Source organism: Arvicanthis niloticus, chromosome 15, assembly GCF_011762505.2.
Source record: "Arvicanthis niloticus isolate mArvNil1 chromosome 15, mArvNil1.pat.X, whole genome shotgun sequence".
Classification (NCBI taxonomy): domain Eukaryota; kingdom Metazoa; phylum Chordata; class Mammalia; order Rodentia; family Muridae; genus Arvicanthis; species Arvicanthis niloticus.
The window spans coordinates 71,756,337-71,783,289 of NC_047672.1; the positions used below are offsets into that span (position 1 = coordinate 71,756,337).

General features: G+C 42.1%; 1 protein-coding gene and 1 long non-coding RNA gene across 18 annotated transcripts in view; one reads left to right on the top strand and one right to left on the bottom strand.

Annotated features, from left to right (window-relative positions):
- Nucleotides 1-26,953, top strand: part of Srpk2 (SRSF protein kinase 2) — a 185,292-nt gene that overhangs the window by 25,189 nt on the left and 133,150 nt on the right. The gene's annotated exons all lie outside the window — the stretch shown is intronic.
- Nucleotides 20,197-25,171, bottom strand: LOC143434446 (uncharacterized). Of its 2 annotated transcripts, XR_013103920.1 has the most exons (4): nt 24,850-25,171; nt 23,206-23,441; nt 22,735-22,852; nt 20,197-20,846 (listed from the first exon to the last, which is right to left on the bottom strand). It is a non-coding gene; the product is annotated as an uncharacterized LOC143434446 (long non-coding RNA). The 2 variants fall into 2 exon arrangements; XR_013103919.1 differs by lacking the exon at nt 20,197-20,846 and having other exon boundaries at nt 21,916-22,852; nt 24,850-25,168.

Sequence of the window (26,953 nt, forward strand, 5' to 3'; positions counted from 1 at the left end):
ACCATCACACTTGGCCTAGAGTAGTTGTGGTGGAAGCCATATTGGTTTCAAAATTTGAAGTGCTATCTGATTCTGAGGAAAATAAAAACTGAAGTGATAACAGTATTATAAACTAAATGGTGTGTTTATAATCTTTCTTAAAAGAACAGGATCTTGAGACACACAGAGCTGGGATGGAAATGTCAGACGATGTGTGTATGAAGTGAACAGTTAAGGTTAGGATTCTTCAAGTCCCAACCCCTCATAAAGAACCAAAGAACTGAACAGTGAGGAAGCGTGGGGTGTTTTCTAAGGATTTCTGCTGTGTCACTCACTCTGCTGCCACCTAGGAGCAAGTGCTCCGTCCTCCACACCTTCTCTTTCACTTTGACAGAGCTGTTTCTTTTCAATGTTTTGAGCTTTTTGAAGCAATGACTCTCTCTCTCTCTCTCTCTCTCTCTCTCTCTCTCTCTCTCTCTCTCTGTATATCTACATGCATGGAGTTTCCTGGGTGGGTTTTGTGTAGGAATGCGCATGCGTGGGCAGAGGAGGGTGTCCTGCTGTATCATGCTTCCACCTTGTTTCCTTGAGACAGGTCTCGTTGAACCTGGACAGTATTGGTGCCATGACACAGGGCTTACAGTTTCCTCCTTTGACATTGCCTTTCTCTGTGAGGTCTGGGCTTTGTCCTCAGGCCCTTCTGCTCCTGCAGCAAGTGCTTCTACATGTACAGCTGCCTGCCCAAGCCCAAACCCTGTCATTTATTTTCCTTAACATTAAGAAAATGTTAAATGTTAAATGTTAAACATTTTCTTATCAGCACTGTCTGTCGTTATGTGCTGATAATTTTTGATGTGTGTGTAGTTTTTCATAAAGTGCCTTTTAAGGATTTTTGGGTCATTCTTTCTTCTTTGAGAATTTTACGAAATGTATTTTGATCTGCCTACTCTTCCTTCCCCTAACTCCTCCCAGATCTCTAGCCCCACCTCCTTCTGCCTCCCACCATGGGTGAGTTAATTTTAAGAGTTCTTCATGTATATTGGATTACAAGCCTTTTTTCTTTTTTGGTTTTGCTGTTGGCTGGCTTCAGTCTTGTGGTAGTCCTCGTGCCTCTGCCAGTTGCTATTACAAGCACGTGAGGTGCCCACCTCCGCTGGCTCAGACTCTTTCATCAGAGTCCTCTTTTGCCACCAGAGCCCTCATTTGTAAATATTTCCCTTCATTGGTTTTGCCATTCTTTTGACACTTGTAATCTTAGTGAAGTCCAGCTTATTCTTTCAAGAATTATGCCTTTTGTGTTGTATTTGGATTCTAGAAAGTCATTATATTTAAATTTTCTCCTGTTATTTCTGGGAGCTGTATGTTTTGCATTGAGATCTATGGCATTTTGAATTAATTTTTCTGAAGGTATGACCACCTCGATTATTTTACTTGTAATGTTCAGTTGCCAGGCACCATTTGTCAAAATCTGTATTTCAACTGCTTTGCCTTTGTTCTGACTAAATGTGCATCTGTCCCATTGATCTACCAGTTTCTTTGTTGTTGCCACAGTGCTTTGATTTCTCCAACTTTTGGAAGGCAGTCAGCCTACCAGGGGTCACAGCAGAGCCTTCAGCTGTCCGTGGCCCCTTAGCTGCGGTGGAGGCCTTGCGCCCCTCCCCTTTGTGCTGAATGGTCACTGTCTTGATCCTGTGTAGCAGTCTTATCAGGACTCGAAGATGCTGGAGGGCTTAAAAAAGCCTGATCATAATTAATTGCAAATCGATATAAAACCCTCATCTGATGCATGTAAACATTTGAGTTGTTTACAAAAAGAATAACAGCTTGAAAATATTATTATTAAGTAAGGATTTTATGTTTTTCACAAATTATTATGGCATTAAAACTATCTCAGTAGACTGATGCACATTTTTGTGATGTTATTGTTAAAAGTCACAATATTACTATTTTTGTTTGCATATACTAATTACATAAATAATAGCTTTTAATGTAACATTTTCATAGTGTACAAAGTGCGGTTTGATTTTATTCACCTCCCATTACTCTCTCCCACACGTTCTTTTTCTTTTCTAAGTAGTCCTCCACTTTGGTGACCCAGTGGGTTCCACTGGGTTGGGTAGAGGAGTGGATGGGAATTGCAGGAGCGTGGGTGCCTTACCAGTGCCTGCATCGCTGTAGAAAATGTCCGCCTGTCCACTGACCTCTGACTTCGTGTAATTCCTCAGAAGAGGAGGCCCCATCTCCTCTATCTGTATCAGGAGATTGATGGTCTCTCATGATGGCCATCTTGTCTAGGTGATCATAACTCAGAAGTGCAGTTGTGGTGCTGTGCAGGGAGGTTAGAGTTTCTCTCTTCCCATGCCCTCTAGTTCTCACCATCTTCTGAGACAGTCCCTATGATGGTTATTCCTGGTTGTCAACTTGAACTATATCTGGAATGAACTACAATCCAGAATTGGAAGGCTCACCTGTGACCCTGATCTTGAGGCATAGTGGCTATGAAAGCTTAGGCCCTGGGCAAGGTAGTACACGCCCTAATCCAGATCCAGGTGTGGTGGGCCACACCTTCTGCCGGAGACCTACATAAGGACATTGGAAGAAGGAAGATTAGCTCTTCTTCGCCTGCTTGCCCTGTGGGACTGAGCAACTGCTAGATCCTTGGACTCCATTCACAGCTGCTGCTGACCATTGTTGGGAAGTTGGACTACAGACTGTAAGTCATCAACACATTCCCTTACTGTATAGAGACTACCATAAGTTCTGTGACTCCAGAGAACCCTGACTATACAGTCCCTGAGTACTGGAAGGGGGTGATGAGCCATTGGTGGCTGAGTATTGACAGCTGGTTATTGTTTGTACGTGGACCTTTCTTTACACTCACTGCGGACAGATTTTTTGAGGGAAGTGTCTCTGAGCAAAGGCAGCAGTGACAGTCTTTTATGGGAGTAACACACAAGCCTGAGGAAGGCAGTTTGATGGGCCTTCATATCTGTTCAGAGAAGTAACAGGGACGTCTTGTCCAGGAAGTTCTATAACCTCCACCTGTGGGCTTTTGACTGGGTTGATAGTAGCAGATAAAACTCTGTTTATAAAGTGGCAGTTGGTTACCTGTGTAACAGATTTTTTCATGGTTGTACCAGTAGGTGAGTGAGTCTTTCTTGGAGAAAGTACAAGTAAGCTTTTCGTGTGTGTTCAATTTTAACAATAGTGAATGCTTTATGTGAAATGATGAATGAATTCAAATTCATTAATGTTCAAATAATGAATTTTACCAGCAGGTGGCAACAACAAATCAATATTTAAATTTATAGTATAACTAATAGCAAGATCACTTTATTTTTCCTACCAGTAAACAGTTGTGTGCTCATGCCCTCATAATATGTGGTTTTTTTTTTTTTTTTTTTTTTTGGTTTTTTGAGACAGGGTTCCAGGACAACTAGGGCTACACAGAGAAACCCTGTCTCGAAAAACCAAAAAACAAACAAACAAACAAACAAACAAAAAAGAATCTGGTGCTGAAGTCACAGAACCCTGGAGAGCTACCCTTCCATTGTTTACCCTGAGCCGTCCCAGCTGTTTACACTGGTGTTCTGTCTCCAGCCCACTTTGTGTATTGCCTTAGCAACATCCTCTGTTCTTTTTTACTGAACCAACTTAGGCATAAGCTTTTTTTCTCTGTGTAGCCCTGGCTGTCCTGGAACTTGCTCTGTAGACCAGGCTGGCCTTGTCTACAGCCTGGGATCAAAGGCATGTGCCGTCACTGCGCACGTATGAACTTTGATTGTTGTGTCCATTAACATGTGTCACCAGGAGTTAACACTATTAAGGAAGTCCTAAGGGCCATTGTGTAACTTCTGATGGGAGATACGCTTTTGTAATATTTATGTGAAATTAGTTTAAAAGCTAAAATAATTAAATGGTAAAATCAGCACTGATTATTATTTTGGCTATAAGATATATTAAAGTTGCTTATTGATTTTCATTGTGGTAGAACTAACTTTACTGGCTGTTAATTCTGAGAATTTGCAATTTAACCTCAGGATAGTTAATAATTTTTGTTTTGGAGATAGGGTCTCTTGTAGCCCAGCTGGCTTTGAATTTTCTGTACTGAGAATGACACTTAAGTTTGATTCTTTTGCTTATGCCTCTCCAGAGCTGGGATTGCAGATTGATGCTGTGCTGGAGATGAGACCATTGGCTGCGTGCATGCTGGGCAAGCACTAGCAGCTGAGCTGCATTCCCAGCCCAGCTCTTGACTCCTGAGACAGACTCTCGATGTGTAGCTGAAGCCTGGACTCCCTGAGCACACCTCTCGCCTCAGCCTCTGTGCTCTGGAACTACAGGCATGCATTTACATGCTCAGATATTCTTTTATTTTTCTTTTTGTTTTTCTTTTCTTTTTATTTTTTCCCCTTTCCTTTTCCCTCTTGCTCTGGCCCCTCTTGGCCCAAAGGTTTTTAAAATTTATTATATGTAAGTACACTGTAGCTGTCTTCAGATACCCCATAAGAGGGCATCAGATCTCATTACGGATGGTTGTGAGTTACCGTGAGGTTGCTTGGATTTGAACTCATGACTTCCGAAAGAGCAGTCAGTCCTCTTAACTGCTGAGCCACCCTACCAGCCCCATTTTTGTTTTTTCTTAAAAAAATGTTATTACTCTTACAAAATATTGTTTCCTTTCTACATTTCTTTATTGTGTATGGTTACATGTGAGCATGTGAGGTGTGTGTGTGTGTGTGTGTGTGTGTGTGTGTGTGTGTGTGTGGAAACCAAGGAGTGATTCGCAGGAGTCAGTTCTTTTCTTGAGGATCAAATTCAGATGGACAGCCTCAGCAGCGAGCACCTTAAGCCGCTAAGCTACTTTGCTAACCCTTAGCAGGTTTTATAAAATGAGAAACATTAAAAAATTTTTTACTGATTAAAATTTTTATATTTTGTTAAATATATTAAAATTGATTCATTTCATACTTGTAGCTCATTTTTTTAAAAAAAGTGACTGAATTGGAAACATTTTTGAGTGTGTATGTACTATGTATGTGCCTGCGTGATGGGTTAATGTGTATCCCGTGTCTGCCCCACCAGAGGTGCAGGAAGTTTGACTGTACTCACCCCACACCAGCTTCGGGCTATGTGAAGCCATGGGACCCCAGACTGCCAGAGTTGACTGGGGGATCCCTGGGCCAAAAGGCAGCAGAAGACCTGCTGGTTCTCAGACTCTTAGGCCGCCAGGTGCCTTTGGGAGCTCCGATAGAGTGGAGAACGAATTGGGGGCATACAGGCTGGATTGGGCCTTGGCCGAAGGGGGAGAAAGGGGAATAAGTGTGTTTTGGCTCAGTCACAGCGGCAGAGAAGTCTTCTGCAGGAGATTAGATGGTGGCTCTGTAGGTGAAAACCTCCATTGTTCCCCATGGCAGAGCCCAATAAAAGAGAAGCAGTTCATGGTTTTAAGATGTTTATTTTCATGGCGGAAACTAGATGAGAAAGTGTACTCTAGTTTTCTCAGGATGGGCCTGAGGTTAAATACCTTTTGCAGGGAGGAGGGTCTAGGAAAGAATGTTTAATTGACTATGCCCTCTGGCCTTTAGGTATCTCATTAATATGGAGGATCTGTGGCCTGTAGTCATGCCCTCTACCTGCGGAGGGGCAAGGGTGTGAGTGGAAGCTAGTGGTTGACACTGGGTGACTGCTTGGCACTTTATTTATGGAGGCAGGATCTCCCATTGAACCTGTCTTGCCAGTTTCCACCAGAGATAACCTGTTTCTGTTCCCTAGCTCTGGGATTGCAGAGAGGCCCCACATTCTCCTGGCTTCTATGTAGGTGCTGGGACCTGAGGTCTGCCCTAGCAATGGGGTTGCAGAGAGGCCCCACTTTCTCCTGGCTTCTTTGTAGGTGTTGAGATATGAGGTCTGGTCCTCATGCTTCCATGGCAAACACCTTGTCTACTGAGTCATCTCCCTTGCCCTAAGCTGGTTGAAGTTTTGTGTTAGAACAGTGGTTCTCAGCCTTCTTAATGCTGCAACCCTTTAATACAGTTCCTCATGTCGTGGTGACCCCCAACCATAAATTATTTCATTGCTACTTTGTAACTGTAATTTTCTTACTGTTAAAATTGTAATGTAAATATCTGCTATTTCTGATAATATTAGATGACCTCTGTGAAAGGGTTGTTCAGTCCCCAAAAGGGGCTGCTACCCACAGGCTGAGAACAACTGTTAGAAGCATTAAGGTGAGAGGTGCTGAGAAAAATAGGAACATTAGCTCCTGTGATTTACTCCTATACGTTGTCAGGGATGTGTGTGGGTGTTTGTGATTTTGATGAGAGAAGAGAGAATGCAGACTGTATCTTTTGAGAGCATAGGCGATGATGTTTCTGCTTAAATGTACAGTAAAACCAGCCTCTTGACACAACGCAAAGAGAAAGGATAAGCATTTAAACATATGAGCTGATTGCTGAGAGATTACTCACTGATCTGGAAAAAGGACTAGAAAAAATATATAGCATCTTTTTAAATGTTTATGTATGTGACTGTGTATGTATGTATGTGTCTGCACACATGTAGGTGTACCACACCTGTGCCTGTGGAAGCCAGGAAGAGGGCCTTGGATCCCCTGGAAATCAGAGTTACAGATGGTTGTGAGCCACCATGTAGGTACTAGGAACCAAATCCAGGTCTTCTGCAAGACTGTCCCGTTTTCAACTGCTGGTCAGTCTCTTCAGCCTCTAAAGTGTCTTACTATTATTTCCTCTTCACTCATTACTTGTAGGAGTGGATTTTGAAAATAAAACTTGCTAATGATTAATTTGCTTCTTAGGTTTTTAGGAATGCAGAAGGGACACAGAGGGCGCATGTGTATGTAATATAGGTATATGGATATGTGTGTTTGCCCCTAAATATATAAGTATAGCCTCCTCAGTCTGTATAAAAGGCTCTCCTTGGGTAATTCTAGGTAGTATAGGATGTGGGTTATACTTAGTACATTAAGAGAAAACCTTACAGGATCTTGCAGTTATGCATGTGTTTCCCAGATGAGCTGCTGTGCCCTTAGGCACTGAGGGGCCATTGTCTCACCAGGACACTAAGGCTCGTCCCTGTAGCCTTGCAGCTCTGCATCCTGTGGCCTCAGCACCGCTGCCTTCCTGCCTTTTCCCCTAATGTTTGCCTGGTCCTGCTTGGGACTAATCTAATGTCTCTGTTCTTGTACTGACCACAGTGTTTATGACGTTGTGTTTGTATGTTTTTCACCTCCATGGGCTTGTGTCCTCAAAGATACAACCTGAGATGTCTTCATTGTCCCCATGTTTAGCAAAGTATGTGGCCCAGGATTGGCATCAATATATTAATTACAGGAATCAAAATATCTGTACTATTATAGGGTGCAGTCTGGTGGGCGGGAACTAGATCACGCTTGTGGATGCGATTTATATGGGATCTGCTTTAAAGTGGGGGACATTTTATAAAAATCTTTATTCTTTAAAGATTTATTTATTTTATATATATGAGTACGCTGAAGCCGTCTTCAGACACACTAGAAGAAGGCATTAGATCACATTGTAGATGGTTGTTAGCCACCAGCTGGTTGCTGGGAATTGAACTCAGATCTCTAGAAGAAGAGTCCGTGCTCTCAACCACTGAGCCATCTCTCCAGTCCGAAAAAAAAATCTTTATTTTTCTGAAAAAATTTTATTGTCTGAAAAAAAAAAAAATGAGACAGTTTAGAATCCTTGAGTCAGTGTTTCCCTCATAGCAAGGTCTTCTTAGGTTTATTGCCAGGACCCTACTCCTTGCACCAGTGCACCTGTTCTTACCTCTCTTCAACCCTGAGACATTTGAGCTTTACTGCTGATGTAGAGCAACAGTGGCCTTCTGCTCACCAGCCAAGTCTACTGAGCTACAAAAAATATACTGCATTAGTGTTTTAGAAGATGGCGGAACGTAGGCTGCACACATTTCTGCAGTTGTAAAGGATAGGCTCAGTACTCTAGACTTCGACTCACGGACAACTGAAACACAAAGTTCTGAAGAGTGGAGTCACCAGGAGCTACAGCAGGGCAGCTCATTCAGAAACCCGAGTGACACCAGCTTCCATGGACCGAGATGTGTGGTTACCTAGAAAGTTTAGGACAGTCCAAGCTACACAGAGAAATTGTTACAACACTCCCCTCAAAAAAAAAAAAAAAAAAAAAAAAAAAAAAAAAAAAAGGAAAAGACTAATTTTAGTGCATGGTCTTTGACTTGCCTGAAGCAATCTTCAATTCCTTTAAGTCAGTGGTTTTTTTTTTTTTTTTTTTTTTTTTTTTTTTTGGGTTTTTCAAGACAGGTTTCTCTGTGTAGCCCTGGCTGTCCTGGAACTCACTCTGTAGATCAGGCTGGCCTCCAACTCAGAAATCCGCCTGCCTCTGCCTCCCAAGTGCTGGGATTAAAGATTAAAGGCGTGTGCCACCACTGCCTGGTGAAGTCAGTGGTTTTCAACCTGTGGGTCATGACCCCTTTGGAGGCCTAACAAGCCTTTTACAGGGGTCGCATAAGACTATTGGAAAATACAGATATTTACATTATGATTTATAACAGTACATCTATTATGATTCATAGCAGTAGCAAAATTACAGTTATAAAATAGCAACAAAAATAATTTTATGGTTGGTGTAGTGGTTTGAATATGTTTGGCACAGGGAGTGACATTATTCGAAGGTGTGGCCTTGTTGGAGGAAATGTGTCACTGTGGGCATGGGCTCTCTTAAGACTGTCACCCTAGCTGCCTGGAAACCAGTCTTCTCCTAGTAGCCTTTAGATGAAGATGTAGAACTCTCAGTTCCTCCTGCACCATGCCTGCCTGGATGTTGTCATGTTCCCACCTTGATGATAATGGACTCACTGAACCTCTGAACCTGTAAACCAGCCCCAATTCAATGTTCTTTGTAAGGCTTGCCTTGGATAGTGTGTCTGTTCATGACAGTGAACCCCTAATAAGACAGTTGGGGGTCACCTCAGCGTGAGGAACTGTATTAAAGGGCTGCAGCATTTGGAAAATGAGAACCACTGCTTTAAGAGAAAATGAAATTTTGTTATTTGTGTTTGAAATATTAAAAGCATTAAATAAGTTGGGTTCTTTTTGCAAAACTTAAATGTACTTTTTGGGAAGATAGGCCTAGAACTTTCTTTCACAGGGTACTTGTTGGCTTTCCTGCCTCAAAGTGCAAGCTCTGTGTCTGTGGGAAATGGGGCAGCTTGGAAGGGCATCAAACAGAGAGGACAATAGTGGGATCAGCTCTTCTGATCAGATCTCGCCTCTGCAGGAGTGTGGACGAGGAGTAGAACAGTGGGAGACAATGCTGGCTCAGATATTACAGAGGCTCCCACCAATATGGATGCATACAGATGAGAACTCTGTTTATCCTCAAGAAAAAATTCAAGCCTTTTAGCTGTGTAGATTGGTTATGAAACTCTCTTAGTGAACTCTGTAATACTGGGAATATACTGTATAGGTTTAAAAATAGGATGAGATAATTTCATGGTTCTATAAAAAAAGAGTCTTTTAGTTGAATAAGCAGAAATTTGCATTACCTTTTGGTAAACCCCACCCCCACTCCCACCCCCATCTCCACCCCCACCCTACCCCACCCTCCACCCCCACCCCAACCCCCCACCCCAACCTCCACCCCCACCCCCCCACCCTCCACCCCCATCCCCACCCTCACCCCTATCCCCACCCTCACCCCTCACCGCCACCTCCCCCCCATCCCCACCCCCACCCCACTTGCCTCCTTTGGATTCTCCTGCATTGTCCCAGCAAGTGTTGAACTCCAGGCTTGATGCAATTCTCTCACCTCAGTTCCCCTGATGTCAGGATTACAGGTGTGCTATACCACACCTGTCCTCCTAGTTTGTAAGTATTATCTGTGTGTGAACATTATTTTGCACATGAAAATGTGTGAATGAAAATGAGGACATGAGCACTTGTAGGTATAATTGAGGAGAAGGCATTTATTGTAGGTACGAGGAAGAGCACAGCCAGAAGCATCTGGAAGGGTCTGAAGGACTGAACTGGACCATGAGAAGAGGTGTGTGTGTGGGGGAGACAAAAAGTGAGGGCAAGAGTGGCTTTGTTATCTAGGAATCAGAAGCTGTGGAAAGGCAATCGAGGGCCCTGGGCTGGAGAGGTTTAGTGCAGGGTGGTGTGGGAAGGTGGCGGTGGGAAGATAGTGGGGAGAAGAGCAGAGGGAGCACATGTAAGGGCCTAGAGGCCAGCTGGTGTTTGGTATGGAAATAGGCACCTCAGCCATTTGTCCTGAGTTTCTTTGGGTCCTGGCACTAGGCACTCAGGCTGAGGCAGGGATCATAGGCTTGAGACCAACTGGTCTCTGTGTATAGAGAGTTCTAAGCCAGCAAGCAAAGCAAAAGTAAAAAACATCAGAGTAGAGGCAGGACTCATTTGACAGAAGGTTTTAGTAGAAGAGAGAAAGAAGGTAATGAGGGGTGAAAATGACCAAAATTTATCTTTGGAATTGTCAAGAGATAATAAAGGACAGAGAACAACAAGAACAGTAACAAAAGTCTATTCAGCAGAAGAATTTGTTCTTACATGCTCAGGGAATGTGAGCTGTGGGGAAAAACCTCGAAGGTTCCAAAGGCTGGGAACCTGGCAGCGGCAGATCAGGCAACACATGGAGTCCGGTTTTCCAAAGCTTTTATTGTTCATGCCATGGTGAGTGGGTGTAGATGATGAGCGCTCCCCCAAAAGCCAGGAGAGCCTGACTTTTATAGGGAGGGGGAAAAGGGGAGGGAACAACTTAATTAGCTGCACCCATGGCCTTTATTTATTTTCTTTAAAGAATAGTATGACTGACTGTTTTGAACTCTTAAGCTAGAGAAGAAACCAGCGGCCACTTTTCAGACAGTTTGTGGGTGACAAGCTGCAGCTGCAGTGGTGAAGCTGTTCGCTGATAGTGAGTCTTCTACTTTCCCCAGTGCTTTGCAAAGCACTTCCTCATATAGACCGTTGGCTGCCGTTACCATGGTGTCTGGAGGTAGCTAAATGTACTGGGTATTTAAGTGATGCTTTATTGTTGTAGATGGTAGATGTACATGTAGAATCTAGGATTAGTTGTAGTGCATGGTTTGGATTTTACAGGCTGCTGTGAGTACATTTCATCTACCAGAGTCCTCAGTCCCAGTCACCATGGTGTGCCCCAGTTCATTAACTATGATACACATATGATATACATATGAGAACATACAGTTTACACTTACAAGCATAAGCGTGCTTATAAGGCATGCTTATAGTCAGCTTCAGTCAGTAAATCAAAACAATGTAGAGAAAAGATACAGTCTCCTAACATGTGCAGTTGCTTTGAGCATAAATCTGTCCAGAGTCTTTTTAGAGCACGTCTACTGACATGCGTTGACCTCAGAAAGGCGCTGTATGTAGCAGTGCAGGCAGAATGTCAGCCTTGGCACTTTTTCCTCAAGGAGTCTTTTTCTGTTTACAGTACAGTAACTTAAGTCAAGCAAGGAAGGTGCAGATGAGAGTAAAGCCTCTGTTATGTGCACTCACAAATGTACTCCCAAGTCTGCCTTACGCATCAGTCTTTGCTGGTCACTTGGAGTCCTAGGCCACTGGCTTACCCGAGGCAGTGTAGAGCCAGCCTTGCTTTACCCAGGAAGCTGGTTGCTTCTATGCACCCCACGTAACTCTTTAAACCATAAAGTCTGTTTTTTGTTTTTTTCCTTTTGTTGATATATCCTAAAATGTAAGGATGGTTTTGGAATCAATTTCTTGTTTTCTTATATCCCAAGTGTTTTACACTTCGCAATAAGATTTTCATTTTCTCTTTTAAGTATATACATTGTTATTATGTGTGTTTATGTGTATATGTTCCTGTGTGCAAGCATGTGTCATGGTACTTATGTGGAAGTCAGAGGATAACTTTAAGGAGTCAAATTTCTTTCCTTTTACCTTGGGTCCCAGGAGTTTGAACTCTTACAGGTTTTAGTGACCTGGTAATAAGATTTTCTTATTTTAAGAAAAGCTTCAACATGTTTACCCTAACAGGTGTAATGGTATTTGTACTTATAAAATTTTCAGCAGTAAGATTGCAGTAAAATTTAATTTTAGTAAGTAGGGCCTGTAGTCTCAATACTAGGGAAACCTGCTGGAATTTGAGGCCAGCTGGAGATCTGTATCATGAGATGCTTCCCCATGCCTTCCAATAGTACTACCATAGTCTGTCACATTTTCTTCGTCTTGGAAAAGACGTAGGTAAGCCTTCTTCTGTTACCTCTTTTACATTAAAAGATAAGATAGCCACATGTAAGGTAGCCCACACCTTTGAGTCTAGCACCGGGAAGGCAGAAGCAGGTAGAACTCTTGAGTTCAAGGCCAACCTGATCTACACAGTGAGTTTTGCAGGATATCCAGAGCTACATAGTGAAGCCCCGGTCTTGAAAATACAAAATACAAAAAACAAAAACAAAGAAACAAATAAGACCTGTAAGTATTAAATAAGACCCAAGTATTAAAGGAACTTGTCATCAACTAGAAGATCTGAGATAAGTCCCTGAGCCCACTTGGTAGAGGAGAGAACTGAGGTCCATAATAGCTTCTGACCTCCACAGGCCCATCCTGTCACCTTCCCTGTAAACAAACACATAGGAAAAATTAAGTTAAAAATATGTGACCTCTAAAGCAAATTCTAAACCACCAAATCCTTCTTTTCTTTTTTGAATTTCTTTGTGTCTAGGCTGAGTTGAGTAGATAGTCTGTTCCGTATGAAACATTGTTGTAAATAAGAGGATGGTGTTCACTTTTCAGAGTTAGGGATACAGGGACCACCGTATTGGCATTTGTTTCCATGTTCAATTTGTAAGTTTATGGTCAAACCTTTCTTTTTTAATGTATAGCTATGTTTCTCTCTCTTGTTGATAGCATTTTCTCTTAAATAAATGCTCCCATAGTGTAATTTTGAGACATTTAAACTGTCAGAATGGGTTGCAGATGAAGACATTGTTGAAGAACTGGATTAAATGCTTTATCTGAAGATGGTTCCTTGCCAGCAAGAGGGCAGCAGTTAGCCAACATGCTTCTCTTTGTGACTTTTCCCCTTTGTTCTCAGACTTCAAAAGAATGCCAAATGCCTGGGTATCTATTTCTGCTATTGAGCAGAAAATGATGAGTCTTGGCTTACATGTTTGAAAATGTCTACCTTTGGGCTGGAGAGATGGTTCAGTGGTTAAGAGCATTGACTGCTCTTACAGAGGTCCTGGGTTTGATTCTCAACATCTCTATATGGTGGCTCATGACTACATACAGCTCCGGTTTCAGGGAACAAGATGCCTTCTGTCTTCCATGGGAACTTATATACACATGGCATTTTTATAAACTCATGCAGGCTTACATACATACAAATAAAATAAATCTTTTTTATTTAAATAGATTGTTTCTAGGGAAATGTCATTTGCAACAGTAATTTATATATGCTGTGAAACCACTTTTTAGGGAGCTCAAGTAAATGTATTTAAGGCAAGTGTATAGAGACAGACTGCCCTCCAGGGTCTGTTAAATCCATTAGAATCATAAGACCCACAATACAAAGTGACAGTGTTTGCTTTCCTTTCCCTGAAGAGTGAGAAAAAGCAAGAAGATACAAAGTAGTACAGAAGAGAGTTGTCATGATTCTGATGGTTTCAGAAATGTCAGATATCAGTATCTTTAAAAGAAGTATCTGCCCCGGAGCCCCACCCCCAGATATTGTGGATCAAACCCAGGCCCCTTATATGTGCTGGTGATCAGTCTTCTCCCTCTGAGTCACACCCTCAGCATGTGCTATTTTGTATCCCTTTTTAAAAGTTTTATTGTCAGAATGTTGAAGGTGGTCAGAGTGTGGTCCCCAGTGCCATTCTGACACAGGAACTTGGTTTTGAGCAGTTTTTAGCTCTCTGTACTTTCTGTTTTAAAACAAGGTATACATTTTCCACGTGTAATATGTATTAAACTATCTTTCTTTGTCGACTGTTTCCACTCTTGCTTTATCACACATTTTGCTTTCTCTGCAGCCCAAACTTCCTTGTTCAGCATTTTCTCCACACGTTTATTTTCTGTTACTTTGTTTCAGCACATAAAAAGGAGACAAGCACCTAGGGGAGCTGGCCAGTGATAGCGTCCCCTTTCATCTATGCCCATTGTGAAGAAACTGTGGTGCTCCTGTGATTCTGCCCTTTGTTAGAGTCGTGAGGCAGGGAGACAGGAAAGGCCTTTACTCCCAACAGTGTGCTTCCTCTTCCATTTGGTAATTCAGCCCTGGCTCTTCCCCAAATCACACAAAATAGTTTTAAGCAACACAGAAATGAAGAAGATCATATATTTGTCTGCAGATATTTCTAAGAAAACTTGTTTCTTAGAGCTGGGAGTAGTGGCACTCAGGCATTCAGATGGCGGAGGCTGCAGGATTGCTTCAAATTTGAAGCTAATCTACACAGTGAGAATCCTGTCTTAAAAACAAAACCAGCCAGCTGAATGAAAAAATGAAGACAGAGCAAGGCCAGTGACCCTGATGAAGCAGGGGGATGTTTACTGTAGATATAGGGGAGAAGCAGTCAGAGGGAGGAGCTGAACGCAACGCAACGGCAGAGTAAGCAGAACCATGAAAGGAGAGGGAGCGAGAGTGGAACAGGCGTCCTGGAGTAGGGAGGTAGGGTGGTACTGATGGGGACTGGGTGTGACAAGAGACCTGCAGAGCCAAAATTTCTGAGTTATATAGAGATTGTAGTGAATCAGAAGCCCAGACCCCGGGAGGGAGAGGTTTAGGGTAGGGGCTGGGTGAAAAAGGGCTTGGAAGAGCCACAGGCACTGAGTGAGACCTACCAATAACCAACCAGTTCACCCAAACAACCAGAATAGAACAGAACAGTGCCGATGCCCCCCCCCCCCCCCATGCAAAAGCTACTGTTCTAGGATAAACTAGTAGTTCTTTGCTATGGCCCTTGGAATACTGCTGTGATAAACTAGCAGGCAGCAGGATTTTTATTAAGTAAATATCCTATATTCTTTCCACCCAAGGTTTTGAAAAGCTCAGAGAATAGAGAGAAAATAGGCATTTTGAACAGTATTTCTTGCTAAGTTCTAGACTGCACTGATAGTTAATAGCTCATCTCTCATCTTTAGCTGAGTGTTAGTTTGTATTTAAAATGATGCACTTTCGGATTTAACTCTAGGAAAGCTTTTATGTTCTGGTTCTAGGTGTAGTCAAGATGTGGCAGTTAGTCATTGTAGCTGGGGTAGCGCCCCCCCCCCCCCCATGATGCTTGTGTGGGTCATTTGTATTGAGGCTCTGGACTATAGAATGAAAAATGGAAGAGATGGTTTACGTATTTTTGTCTCTGTTGGTCATCATATTGTATCATCAGCTGAGGAATGAAGAGTTCACTCTTTACTTAACTCCTTGATGTTTAATATGCATGACGTGCATATTTTGCCTGGTTCCATAAAGGATTTAATAAGGTAGCCCTGAAGTTTAGACCTCGTGGTCTGAGTGGAAATGAATCTTGCTTATGAATGGGGTGCACTTACCACAAGAGTATGGCATCGTACCTCGTCTTACACCTTTGAATATTTTCACTGCTCATGAATCTGTATCCTGTGATGTGAGGATCAGTTTTTGGAATTAGACAAAAGACATTGGGTGCCAATTCTCTTGAATAACCTGGGAAAGAGGTTTGGGTTGTTAGCGCTTTAGATTTATTGTGTTTGATCTATGGACTCGGAGCCAAAAAGAGTTTGGGATAATGGTCGGAGTTTTCTGAGCCACAGTTAGCCCTGTGTCATATCCAGCCCTGTGAACAATGAGCGAATTGACTCTCAGGCTTCATGGTGTGCCACCATTGTGCCATCGAGATCAGATGAACAAGCTGACATTATCCTGTCACAATTTTGATATGGATGCTTTCTTGGGTTTGGACTATAATGAAGTTTTCCATTTTGATTTTCTTTTCAGGCTTTAAAACCTTTTTATTAAATTCTTATACCAATGTTTTCAAAATGGTGTTTCTCCAGTTTGTAAACAGATTTTTTATTTGTTTGTTTGTTTTTTGAGACAGGGTTTCTCTATGTAGCCCTGGCTGTCCTGGAACTCACTCTGTAGACCAAGCTGGCCTTGAACTCAGAAATCCACCTGCCTCTGCCTCCCAAGTGCTAGGATTAAAGGCGTGTACCACCACTGCCCAGCTGTAAACAGATCTTAAAGAACAAATTGTAATTTTCTTTTTCTATAGTGAAAATGTTTGGAATACTTCTTGTCTTGTTTTTCCTGTGTAGTAATTAATAGAATCAAATTATCAATAATATTTTTATCTAATGGGGAATAAGCTTATGGAATCTGAGACTTAATCAGGGAGATCAAAATAGTAAAAATGAAATCTTAACTTTGACAAGATAATTTGTTTTTAGTACATAATTCTGTAGTATATGTATCAGTTATATTTTTAATTTTCTTACAGGACTATGAAAAGTTTTTTTTTTTGTTGTTGTTTTGTTTTGTTTTTTGGTCAGGAGGAGAGTTGCTGGGATTGTGAATTGAGGCAAGTAAGAGGTTCTGACTTTCATCCTCAGTGGCTCACTTGTAGGTGATGCTACACAGAATTCAATGATAATCCTGGTATAGTCTTTTAATTTTATGGTAGAGTGAAACATAAGTATGTTTATGTTAGCTGATTGTGTTTTGTCCTTACAGATAGTTGATGCACACAAACCTTTACAGTGCAACATTTCTGTTGTTCTTGTTCCTTTGTTTTCATAAACCATAGCAACAAATCAATAATGGGATTATTTTAGCCATAAATAAAAACAAAACTATATTGTTTGTAGGAAAACAAATGAACGGGAGATAGTTATCCAGTTGAATCAGTTTTAGAAAAACTAATATTTTTTTCTCATTTGTGGTTTCTGGATTTTATGTAGATGAATGGAATCATGTATGTATATATGTCATGATAGAAGACACACATGGCCTTGTTGGGGAACACAGAGGACAAAGGGGATGAGTGAGCAGCGGTGGGCTGTGTGTGGGAGAGCACACAGTGCAGTGTCTGTGAGTGTGAACATTACATTTCAGAGCCACATACAGTGAATTCATACCGAGGAGGATCACAGAGAAAGAAAGACAGCATTGTGTTGTCCTGAAACCTTTGTTTCTATCCGTCATGATAGAAGGTGCTATCTACAAATCCATATCTCAAAGTTTACTATGAAAAGCAGCTTCTGTGCTAAGATCAATTTGTATATTTTGTGGATGGGGAGATGGCACAGCGGGGGAAGTGCTTGTTGTGCAAGTACAGACTCCAGGAAGCCTGGGGCAGTGGCATGTGCTGAGTCTTGAATGGGAGGAACCAGGGCAACCTAGGCTTGCTGGCCAGCCAGTGTAGCACAGCTGCTGAGTTCTGTTCAGTGAAAGGTCCTGTCTCAAACAGTAACATGTGGAACAGCTGAAGATATTTGACCTTGATCTCTAGATGTACACTCCATACCTGAAAACACACCTAGACACACATCACACACACAGATTAATTTTAGTTTGATCCATGCATAAAGTTTCTATTTGTTAGGTATTTGTTATATTTCATGTTTGATGGATGCCTCGTGCTTATGACTTGAAGTGATTATTTTAGGAATTTGTATACAAAAGTTTCCACTGTATTCTAGAATTTATTGGAAATCGACTAGGTGAGATCAGTCTTGAGTAATTTTACTTTCTGAGAAATGGAATGTCAGGATTAACATGTTTCTACTGTAGGTTGATAACAGCTTCCCGTAATGCAAGCATTATTGTAGGGTGGAGTCACAGCTGAGAGCATAGACAGTGTGCCCAAGATAACATGTGTCCTGGTCCAGATACCTTCCTTATTTTGGAGGATGTTTTGCTTCATTATTTTTACTGTTGTGGCTATGAGGACCACATAACTGGTTCATATATGATTGAACCTTGCTCTTCCCACATCCAGAGAATTCTTCAGCTGCACAGGCTCATTATTTTACTTTGTTAGATATTATAAAATTCCCTTCATTGTGGGATAACCCCTGAGCAAACGTGGGCTATACTTAGAATTTCAGGAGTTGTTAGGGTTGGTGGGAAAGGGGCCAAATGTGTTGGCTGCACATTTCCTGTGAGTTATCGAGGGACATTTAGGAACTGTCCTTCAAGTTCCTAACAAGTGTCACATGGAATTGCCACACACAACCTTTTGAAGGCTTGATAGAACATGTTTGCATAGTGGATGGTGTGATGGACATGTAGCTCTTTCAACCTGCCCTTTGTGTAATGCCCTTTGTTTGTTTCTTTGAGAAAGAGTACCATGAAACATAGGCTGGCCTCAAACTCCCCATGGTTCAAGATTGGCACTGAACCCCCATCAACTACCTCTACCTCTCAAGTGCTAAATTTACAGGAATATACCATGATTTTTTTCTTTTTTCTTTCTCAAAAATATTAAAATTATGTTTATGGGTGTTTTGCTTGCAAGTAATGTTATGTAAAGTTTTGAGGTAGGATGAAGCCTTCAGTTGGAAGAGACGGGAACTTGGGCTTGCATGCTAGTACATAGTATTAGTACATAGTACTTCTTGAATGAAAACCATTCACCCTTAACCTCTTAAGGTTTTTCAGTCAGTGTTTCATTAGTCCAGGTTGGCCTTGAACATAGCTTAAGGAGGCCTTGAACTCTTGATCTTCCTGCTTTCATTTCCCAAATGCTGAAATTACAGGCACAGGCCACTTGGGTTCCACTTGTAATTTTTAAGACTGTGTAAGAGGAAAGTTTGTGGTCCCACCAGGTGATAGAATCAGGAGAGCAGAGAAACAAAGCCGTTCATGTCCGAGGCCTGCACTGAGCAGGCCTGCTGGAGGCACAGACCAGTCGTTCTTGAGACTAGGAAGGTCCTTAGGTTGAGTGGTCAGGTGAGGGACCTCTGTGGGTCAAGAGGTGTTTGTTGATGGTGATGGAAGTAACTCATGAAAGAACATAAACCACCTGAGCTCTGGCTCTGGGCTGAGCTGACCTGGGTGTAAAGTCTTGGTCCTTATCATCTCTACAGGAAGGGGTTGGTGTCAGAAGGTGACCTAGGGTGGAGGCAATCCTTTGTGTTTGGAGGTCTGCACTGACCCATTGCAGTGGTGTAAAGTTAGCTTGGGGAGATAATATGGCGTCTTCTGGATAGGGTCACAGCATGTTCTGAGCCGGGCTTCTTGAGGGATTTGTTATCTTGCTTTATAGATACATTTTACAGTGAAGCAATGAGTACATTGGAATACTGGTTTTTCTTTTTTTTTTTTTTTTCATTTTTTAAAAAGCATATAGTTCACTCAAACTTCCTGCTAAAAGCCGTGAGCATATGGGATCATGAACTGCTAATGGAAAGCCTAGAGGGCTTCCTGCTCCAGTCTTCCTGAACAAACTTGTTACTTTGATCTCTTGTGACTGCTTGTGGTTTCCTCTTCTCTTTAAGGTTGTACTTTGTGTCTGGCTTTTGCTCATCTTTGCACATATGAGCGTCCCCCGTTCTCAGCTGTCAGCTGCCGAGTGTCTTTACCAGTTGATTGAAGTTGCCTTACACTTTAGTGAGTTGGTTGTTTATGCGGCTGTTTCCTGTTTCTTCATCCTCTTATTCTTCATCCCAGACCAGTGTAGATACTCAGAAAATATTTGTCTAGTATAAACTGAAATCTTCCCCCAGCCCTACCACACCTGTGTTGAAGATTTGATAAGGCAGATTGACGAGTTGGAACTTCATGGTGTAGACCTGGAACACTGCAGATATGAAGCCAGGTCTTCTTATCTTTTCTTTTTTGTTAAGATTTATTTATGTTATTTTTATGAGTACACTGTCGCTGTCTTCAGACTCACCAGAAGAGGGCATCGGATCCCATTACAGAGGGTTGTGAGCCACCATGTGGTTGCTGGGAACTGAACTCAGGACCTCTGGAAGAGCAGTCAGTGCTCTTAACCACTGAGCCATCTCTCCAGCCTAATTTTAGTTTTCTTAAGTGCCTACCTTGATTAGGTTTCCAACATCCTCTCAACTACTAGGCATAACCTTTAGAATATATTGCCTTATCAGATCACCTGCTTCTACTATCCCCAGAGCTAATATTGTCATTCGAGAACGTTTAAGATCCATAGGAAGATGTTATTTATTTGGCATTGATCAACCTACCTAATGTCCTTAGCAGCACATCTGGGAAATGCTTCGACATGTTTGTTTTAGTCTCTGACCATAAAAATGTCCTGCACCCACATCTTCACTGAAACTTGTTATTCAAGATAACTTAAATCTGTGTTCCCAGTCTGCACACTCATGATTGGCTCAGAACAAACAGTCTTATTTTCCTGTTGAGGTGATAGCTAAGCTTTAAATCAACATTAGTAAATGCAATACCACGTTAGAGCACATAGTAAAAATTAAAAAAAAAAGCAATTGATACCTTGTATGTCTTTCATAATAGGTAAAAATTAATTTAGAAAGTATTAAACTATCAGAAAAGTTTTTGTGACTTTAGGTTTAGTGAAGAGATGTAGCTGTGGTAGCATGAAACACACATCAGAATAACAACAAACCACAGAGAGAGAGGAGGGGCAGACCCGCTGGGTTGTGCAGTAACCCTGAAACAGAGACTTACAACTTTGCTGACAGCTGTCATCTCCTCGGCTGGGCCTACAAGGCAACGTAACAGGCAGGATGAAGACATGGCATTTTTGTCTTAATTTGTTTGTCTATCTTTCCTTCAGGTCAGGTTTTTGCTTGACTCTTCCTACTTCATTTTCATCTTCAAGGCACAGGAGACAAAGTCCTTCTCCTAAGCTTGCAGTCACTCTGGATTCTGGGAAAAGCACAGCCTCTCCTCAGGGCATTCATCCAAGAGTGTGAATGGAGCCAGACCAGTCCGCTCAGGTGATAGCAGTGATTAATATTAATAATTTATAGACAGTGACCTAGACCAACATTTACTTAATTCCGAATACCCCAAGATGGGCTTGGTAACTGGACCCTTTTGTGCATTTATTTTTTTCCTGTGGCCACACTAAATAAATCTTTTTCTTTGCTTGTCACCATTACTCTTTAATTTGTATATTGGATGTGGCCAACCTTATCTGTTGGGGCTGCTGAGACTTTTGCTGTAAAATTCTGTTTTCAGTTCCAGCACTTGGAAGGCCAAGGGAGGAAGATTGCTGAGTTTCATCCCAACGTGGGCTTCAGAAAAGGAAACGGGGACAGTCTCAGTAGTATGGAACGGGGAAGGCAGTATGGGTCCCAGCAGCTCTGCTGGAGTGCCTGAGAGAGCTCAGCCAGGGCAGGTTTCTCCTCCTGCCTTGTGTGTTTAGACCATTGCAGTCTGATCGGATCTGAGGTTGTGCCAGCTTGCAGCCCTTCTCCCATCTGTATACAAAGGGCATGGACTTAATTATGTCACAATAAGTGACCTTCCTAGACTGGATTATTCAGGACCATCCAGCCAGTGCAAGAGATTCTTGCCTTCTCTTTGAGTATATAATAAAAAATGGAGACACCTTAAAAATCAGTAAACTAGAAAACGAGTCATTAAGAAGATGGAATGAAGGCTGTTGGAGGGGGACTGGCAAGGGGAGGACACTGGAAATGTAAATAAATAATATAATTATTAAAACATGGAATGAACAGCCTCTAGTGAAGAAGAGGAGCATGTGCAAGAAGCTTACGCTGTGCCTATTATTGAGGTGGGGGGTGGGTATAAGGAAGTGGACTGTCTTCACATGTGTACTTCACCATGTGACTCCTGGTGTTCATATAAGTACATAAAAACAAGTCCATACAGAAACTTGCCTTTAAAAAAAAAAAAAAAACAAAAAACTAGATTTCTTTTTTTTTTTTAAACAAAAGAAGTGAAAACTATTTTAGTTTCTTTGACCAGGAAATGGCTAAATGATCCACCTAGACGCCACATATTAATTACCAGTAAAGAGATGAACTGTCAATACAAGCAGGTGACATCTAACGTGTATTGTGTTAAATGACAAGGGTGGCTCAAAAGCTTACAAACCAATAAAAGTTTGCTATACTTTGTTGCTTTAAGAAATGTAACCACTGTTATTGCTAGAGAAGACCAGTCTGGCTCCTGCAGAGCTTCTACAGGCTGGGGAGAGGCAGTTTGGTGAATAAAACCCGTTCTGTACAAGTGTGATCCACAGAGTTTGGATCCCAGAACCATACAGAAAAGTTGGGCAGGCATTGCAGCCTCCAGTAATCACAGTCCTCTGGAGACAGAGGGAGCCCTGGGATAGGGTGGACATCAAGACACACACACACACACACACACACACACACACACTCTCTCTCTCTCTCTCTCTCTCTCTCTCTCTCTCTGTCCTCTCTCTCTCTCTCTCTCTCTCTCTCTCTCTCTCTCTCTGAAACTCTGAAACTCTGAAGGTAGAGCCAGAGGATGATAAAGAACATTGTGTTTGCTTTTCTGTTGACATATTACCTTGTACAGTTATGTGTCAGAGGTGCCCTCAGCTCAAAGCTGATTGTGTTTGTTGAAGGTATTCTGAAAATGCTTGTTGAAGAGCATGTGGGTAAATTGCCCAAATATTCTAGTGCTCTTTAGATTCATTCTTCAGTGTGTGAAAATGTCTGGGCTCAATGGTGGTGTGCTGGTTTACCAAGCCCCTCTCCTGCGGTTAACGTGTCACAGTGTTCATTCTCGACACCCAGCAAACCACGAGCTCACTTACCAGCGTCATATATGTCCTCTGTTCTGAAAATTCAAATTGGAATTTGATCTTCTCTTTGGCCTTCTTGCTTGTGGAGTCTGGGTTTGATGTCTAGAATGGTATATCCACTAGAAATAGCCTACAAGCCATACGTATTAATTATAAATTTTTTACTACACAGAATACAAAACCTTAACCATCCTAACCATTCTAAAATATATCCTTTGGTGGCATTAAGTACATTAGAAAGTTTGTGACATGAGCACTGCTTCTAGAAAATTTGCGTAATTTAAAAGAAATTCCGTGACCACCAAACAACAGCTCTTCATTTCCCCTCCCAGTGTGTGTCTTATGTCTCGTCTCTTATTCCATATACTACACATAAGTGGAGTTCAGTACTACAGTTTTCCTTTTGTTTGTGGCTATTGTATTCATCCTGTTTTGTGGTTGATCCACATTGCAGCATGTGTCGGACCTCACCCCGTCTTGTACCTGAGCTGGACTGTGGTGTCGCTATTCTTCTGAAGTCTTGGCTGTAGCAACGAGGGTGCATGGTGCGGGTATAGTTAGTAGATCCCTTGGCAGCTTGTTGGGATGTGGCAGTTTTGAGTGCCATCTTGCACTGTGATGTTGGATTGTGTGGTCTTCAGATAGTCTTGCATCCTCTAAAGGTTGTAGTTCGATGAGAAAGATGAGCTGACATAATTCATTCTCTGCTGAGAAGACTTCTGAAATGGAGAGATTTCAGTTCAGTGGGTGGATAGAGCTGGGGTGGAGTCTGGGTCTTAGCTTAGTAACTGGGTGTCTTTAGATGCCTACAGTTAACCTTACCTTTTAGCTTCTTCCATCTATAAAGGGGGAATGATATTTATATTTACTCAACAGTGGGGGCTTTTGTTTGTTTGTTTTATGGTAGTGGGAATTAAAGCCAGGGCTTTGTGATGCTAAGCAAGTATTCTGCCCCCTGGACTACACCCTCAGCCTCATGTTTTAAGATGGTCTTCTTAGGCTGACCTTGGTCAGCTTGCCTTAGCCTCCTAGATGCTTGGACTCTTAATACTGTTGTTATGAAGATATGTAATGCTTGCCAAATTGAAAGGTAACTGTCACCAGAATGTGAAAAGAATGACTTTTTTTAAACCATTACACAAAGAAATCTGAAATAATAAAGGCTTCAGTGGCAGAGCTAATCATTTGGGAAAGACCCAGAGAAGCTGCTGGACTGTAGCAGTGGGGCCTTGAAAGAGAAATGAGCTGATGAAGAACTCAGACACCTAGTGCCACAGCTGGTTCACAGAACACAGGGTGTGTGTTGTGTGGGGAATGGGCATTACCTGTTGGTAGTTTTTGCAGCAATATTAGGAAGTCAGTGGTCTTTACCAATTGCGGCAAAAAAAGCCACAAGGAGCAAGTCAGAGCTGTCCCAGTGTGGGGCTACTGGTGTAGGAGCCGGGCCTCAGGTGTACTTCAGAGGTCCTGGTGTAGGAGCCGGGCCTCAGGTGTACTACAGAGGTCCTGGTGTAGGAGCCGGGCCTCAGGTGTACTTCAGAGGTCCTGGTGTAGGAGCCGGGCCTCAGGTGTACTACAGAGGTCCTGGTGTAGGAGCCGGGCCTCAGGTGTACTTCAGAGGTCCTGGTGTAGGAGCTGGGCCTCAGGTGTACTACAGAGGTCCTGGTGTAGGAGCCGGGCCTCAGGTGTACTACAGAGGTCCTGAGAACATCCACTCAGTGCCTGAGATGGAGGGCTTTGAGGTAGCCAAAAAACCTATTACGTCTTCCTTACATGTAATCTGATGTCAGTGTTTCTGTCCAGAATGCCTTAGAGCTAAGATAGGTATTCTTTCAACTCTCGTGTCTTCATAGGTATCTAAGCCTTGGTTGTGCAATTTTGTCTGCATTTTGGATAAGGAAATAGAGAGCCTACCATGACAGTGGAGTCAGAGGTGGCTGGGTAGGCCTTTTTTCTCATTAAAATATTTTAAAATGTGAAGTTTTCCATGTATATACATCAGCAAATTTAATTATTGGAATGCATATCATAACAATATGCCTGGAATAAGGTTATTGCCAAACAAAAGACTAATTTCTCTTTATTTGTTACCTGGAGATAGAATGTCAGTATGTATCCAAGGCTTACCTTATTCATGATCTTACAAGTGATCTTTCTCTTTCTTCTTTCACTCTGTCTTCTTTCCAGGGTATCATGTAAACCAGGATCACCTCAAACTTGATATATGGCTGATCTTGATAGATAGCTCAAGCTGGCATTGGGCTGCTGATCCTCCTCTTCTCCAGAGTGCTGGGATTTCATGTGTGTGCCACTGTATTCAAGTGCTCGCTCCTAGGGTCTGTTCTCAGTGGTTCAGGCTTGCCTTCCGCTCATCAGTCTCCTGAGTGCTGTGCTTATAGACACACAGAACTTCTAACCCCCTATTCAGGCATCTCCACCTGCTTTTTGTTAGGGCAGTTACTCTGTGGTCTGTGTTCTTCCTGTGTAGCACCAGCTCCAACATCCTCAGCGCGTCCTCTTCCTCTTCCTGGCCTAGCAAGAGAAGATTCGCGTTCTGTTTTACAGACGAGGCTTTAGACCATGAGCTCAGCTTCTAGACTCCGTGAGTGAGAGTTTATGTCCTCCATAAACATACCTATGTATCGCATAGCAGAGACCTGACACTTGGTGGGCCGCCTGATCGATGCCTGTATTTTTACATTTTTTTTTAGTTCATTGATGTACTCTGGTTGTTTAAGAGCCTGCAGTGAATAGAATTAGAAGGAACAGCCTGAATTTAGATTTTAAAGCCTGTCTTTAGAAATGTCAAATGTATAAGCTCCACCTGACTACCCTTTGTTGTGGCAGAACAGTGTCAGGAAAATATAGTTGTTCTTTTCCTTCAGTATAACACTTTGAGGATTCCAACAGAACCTTGCCTTGACCTTGATTAAACTGTGAATTCTATTTGAAAGTGAAAATTGGCCTTTTGGAGAGCTATTTATAATGGTGTGGTGGCACTCTGTTGACTAGTGTTCATCTAAAAGCTGTGCAGTAGAAGGGACATGTTTTAGATGGGACATGCTGCGGTCTTAATATTTAGCCATTGATTTTAATTTACACAAATAATACCTGTTAAGAAAAAGTAAAGGGTTGAATATTTTTATAAGAGTTTAGGATATATTCCTCTACAGCTTTTACCTTTTTAAAAATATATGTATGTACTTGTGAAATGCGTATTAGTGATAGTATCATTTTGTTTTTTGAATGCTTCACATTTTGCTTTAGTAAGAGTTATGCTTTAGATATGTTTGATATCAATTTCAGTCCTTTTTAATACTTTATATTCTGAATATAAGTGTAACCCATGTAGCAGTGGGTGTCCATTACTCTGTTAGATACACTCCAGCGCCTCTAGATTTTTAAGATCATATTGTGTGTGAAAATGGATGAACATGTGCGTGCTGTGGTGTCTGTGTGGAGTGCAGAGGACAGTACAGCCTTGGCTCACTCTGTCCACTGTAGGGTCTGGGGATTGAACTCAGTGGGCAGGTCATCTGGGGATGGCAGTGCCTTTACCTGCTGAACATCTCACTGGCCATGATTGAACATCTTTGTATGAGTCCTTCCTCCCTCTCTCCTTCCCTATCCCCCGCTTCCCCCCTTCCCCCCATAGTAGGCAACAAATGTAGGGCTTTGTACCTGTTAACGTGGTGCACTGTGAGCTGCATGCATTCCAGTCCAGCAGTGTGAATGTTTTTCTAGGGTAAATTTGGTAGAAGTGAAATTCTGAGAATATATATAGTAGACCTGGTATATCTAGCATCCTTCGTATGGAATCCAGTAATGAGTAAAGTTTGGCTTGATTGGCCAGTTATTTGTGCTTATAAAGTGAAGTGTTTTTGTGGTTGTTGTTGTTTTTATATTTATAATTCATTAGGGAAATAGGGAGGACAAGAGTCTTCCACAGATTAAAAGTTATCTATATGATGTCATAGGCATCACTATTCCCAAGAAGGTGATTTAGAAGGTCCGTGAATCATTAGAATTTGTGATCCCACATAGCACTTAGCAGTGTTAACACTTAATGTGATTAAGATTGACAGATGATTCAGGGAGAGAGGCGTCATTGCCTCCAGTGTGCTACCACTGATGACCTCACTAGGCTCCAGTAAATAGTCCCAATCTATCAGGCACACATATGGCCCTGGTTAAAGTAGGTGAGTTAGGAGACCCAAAAGTTATGAATCTG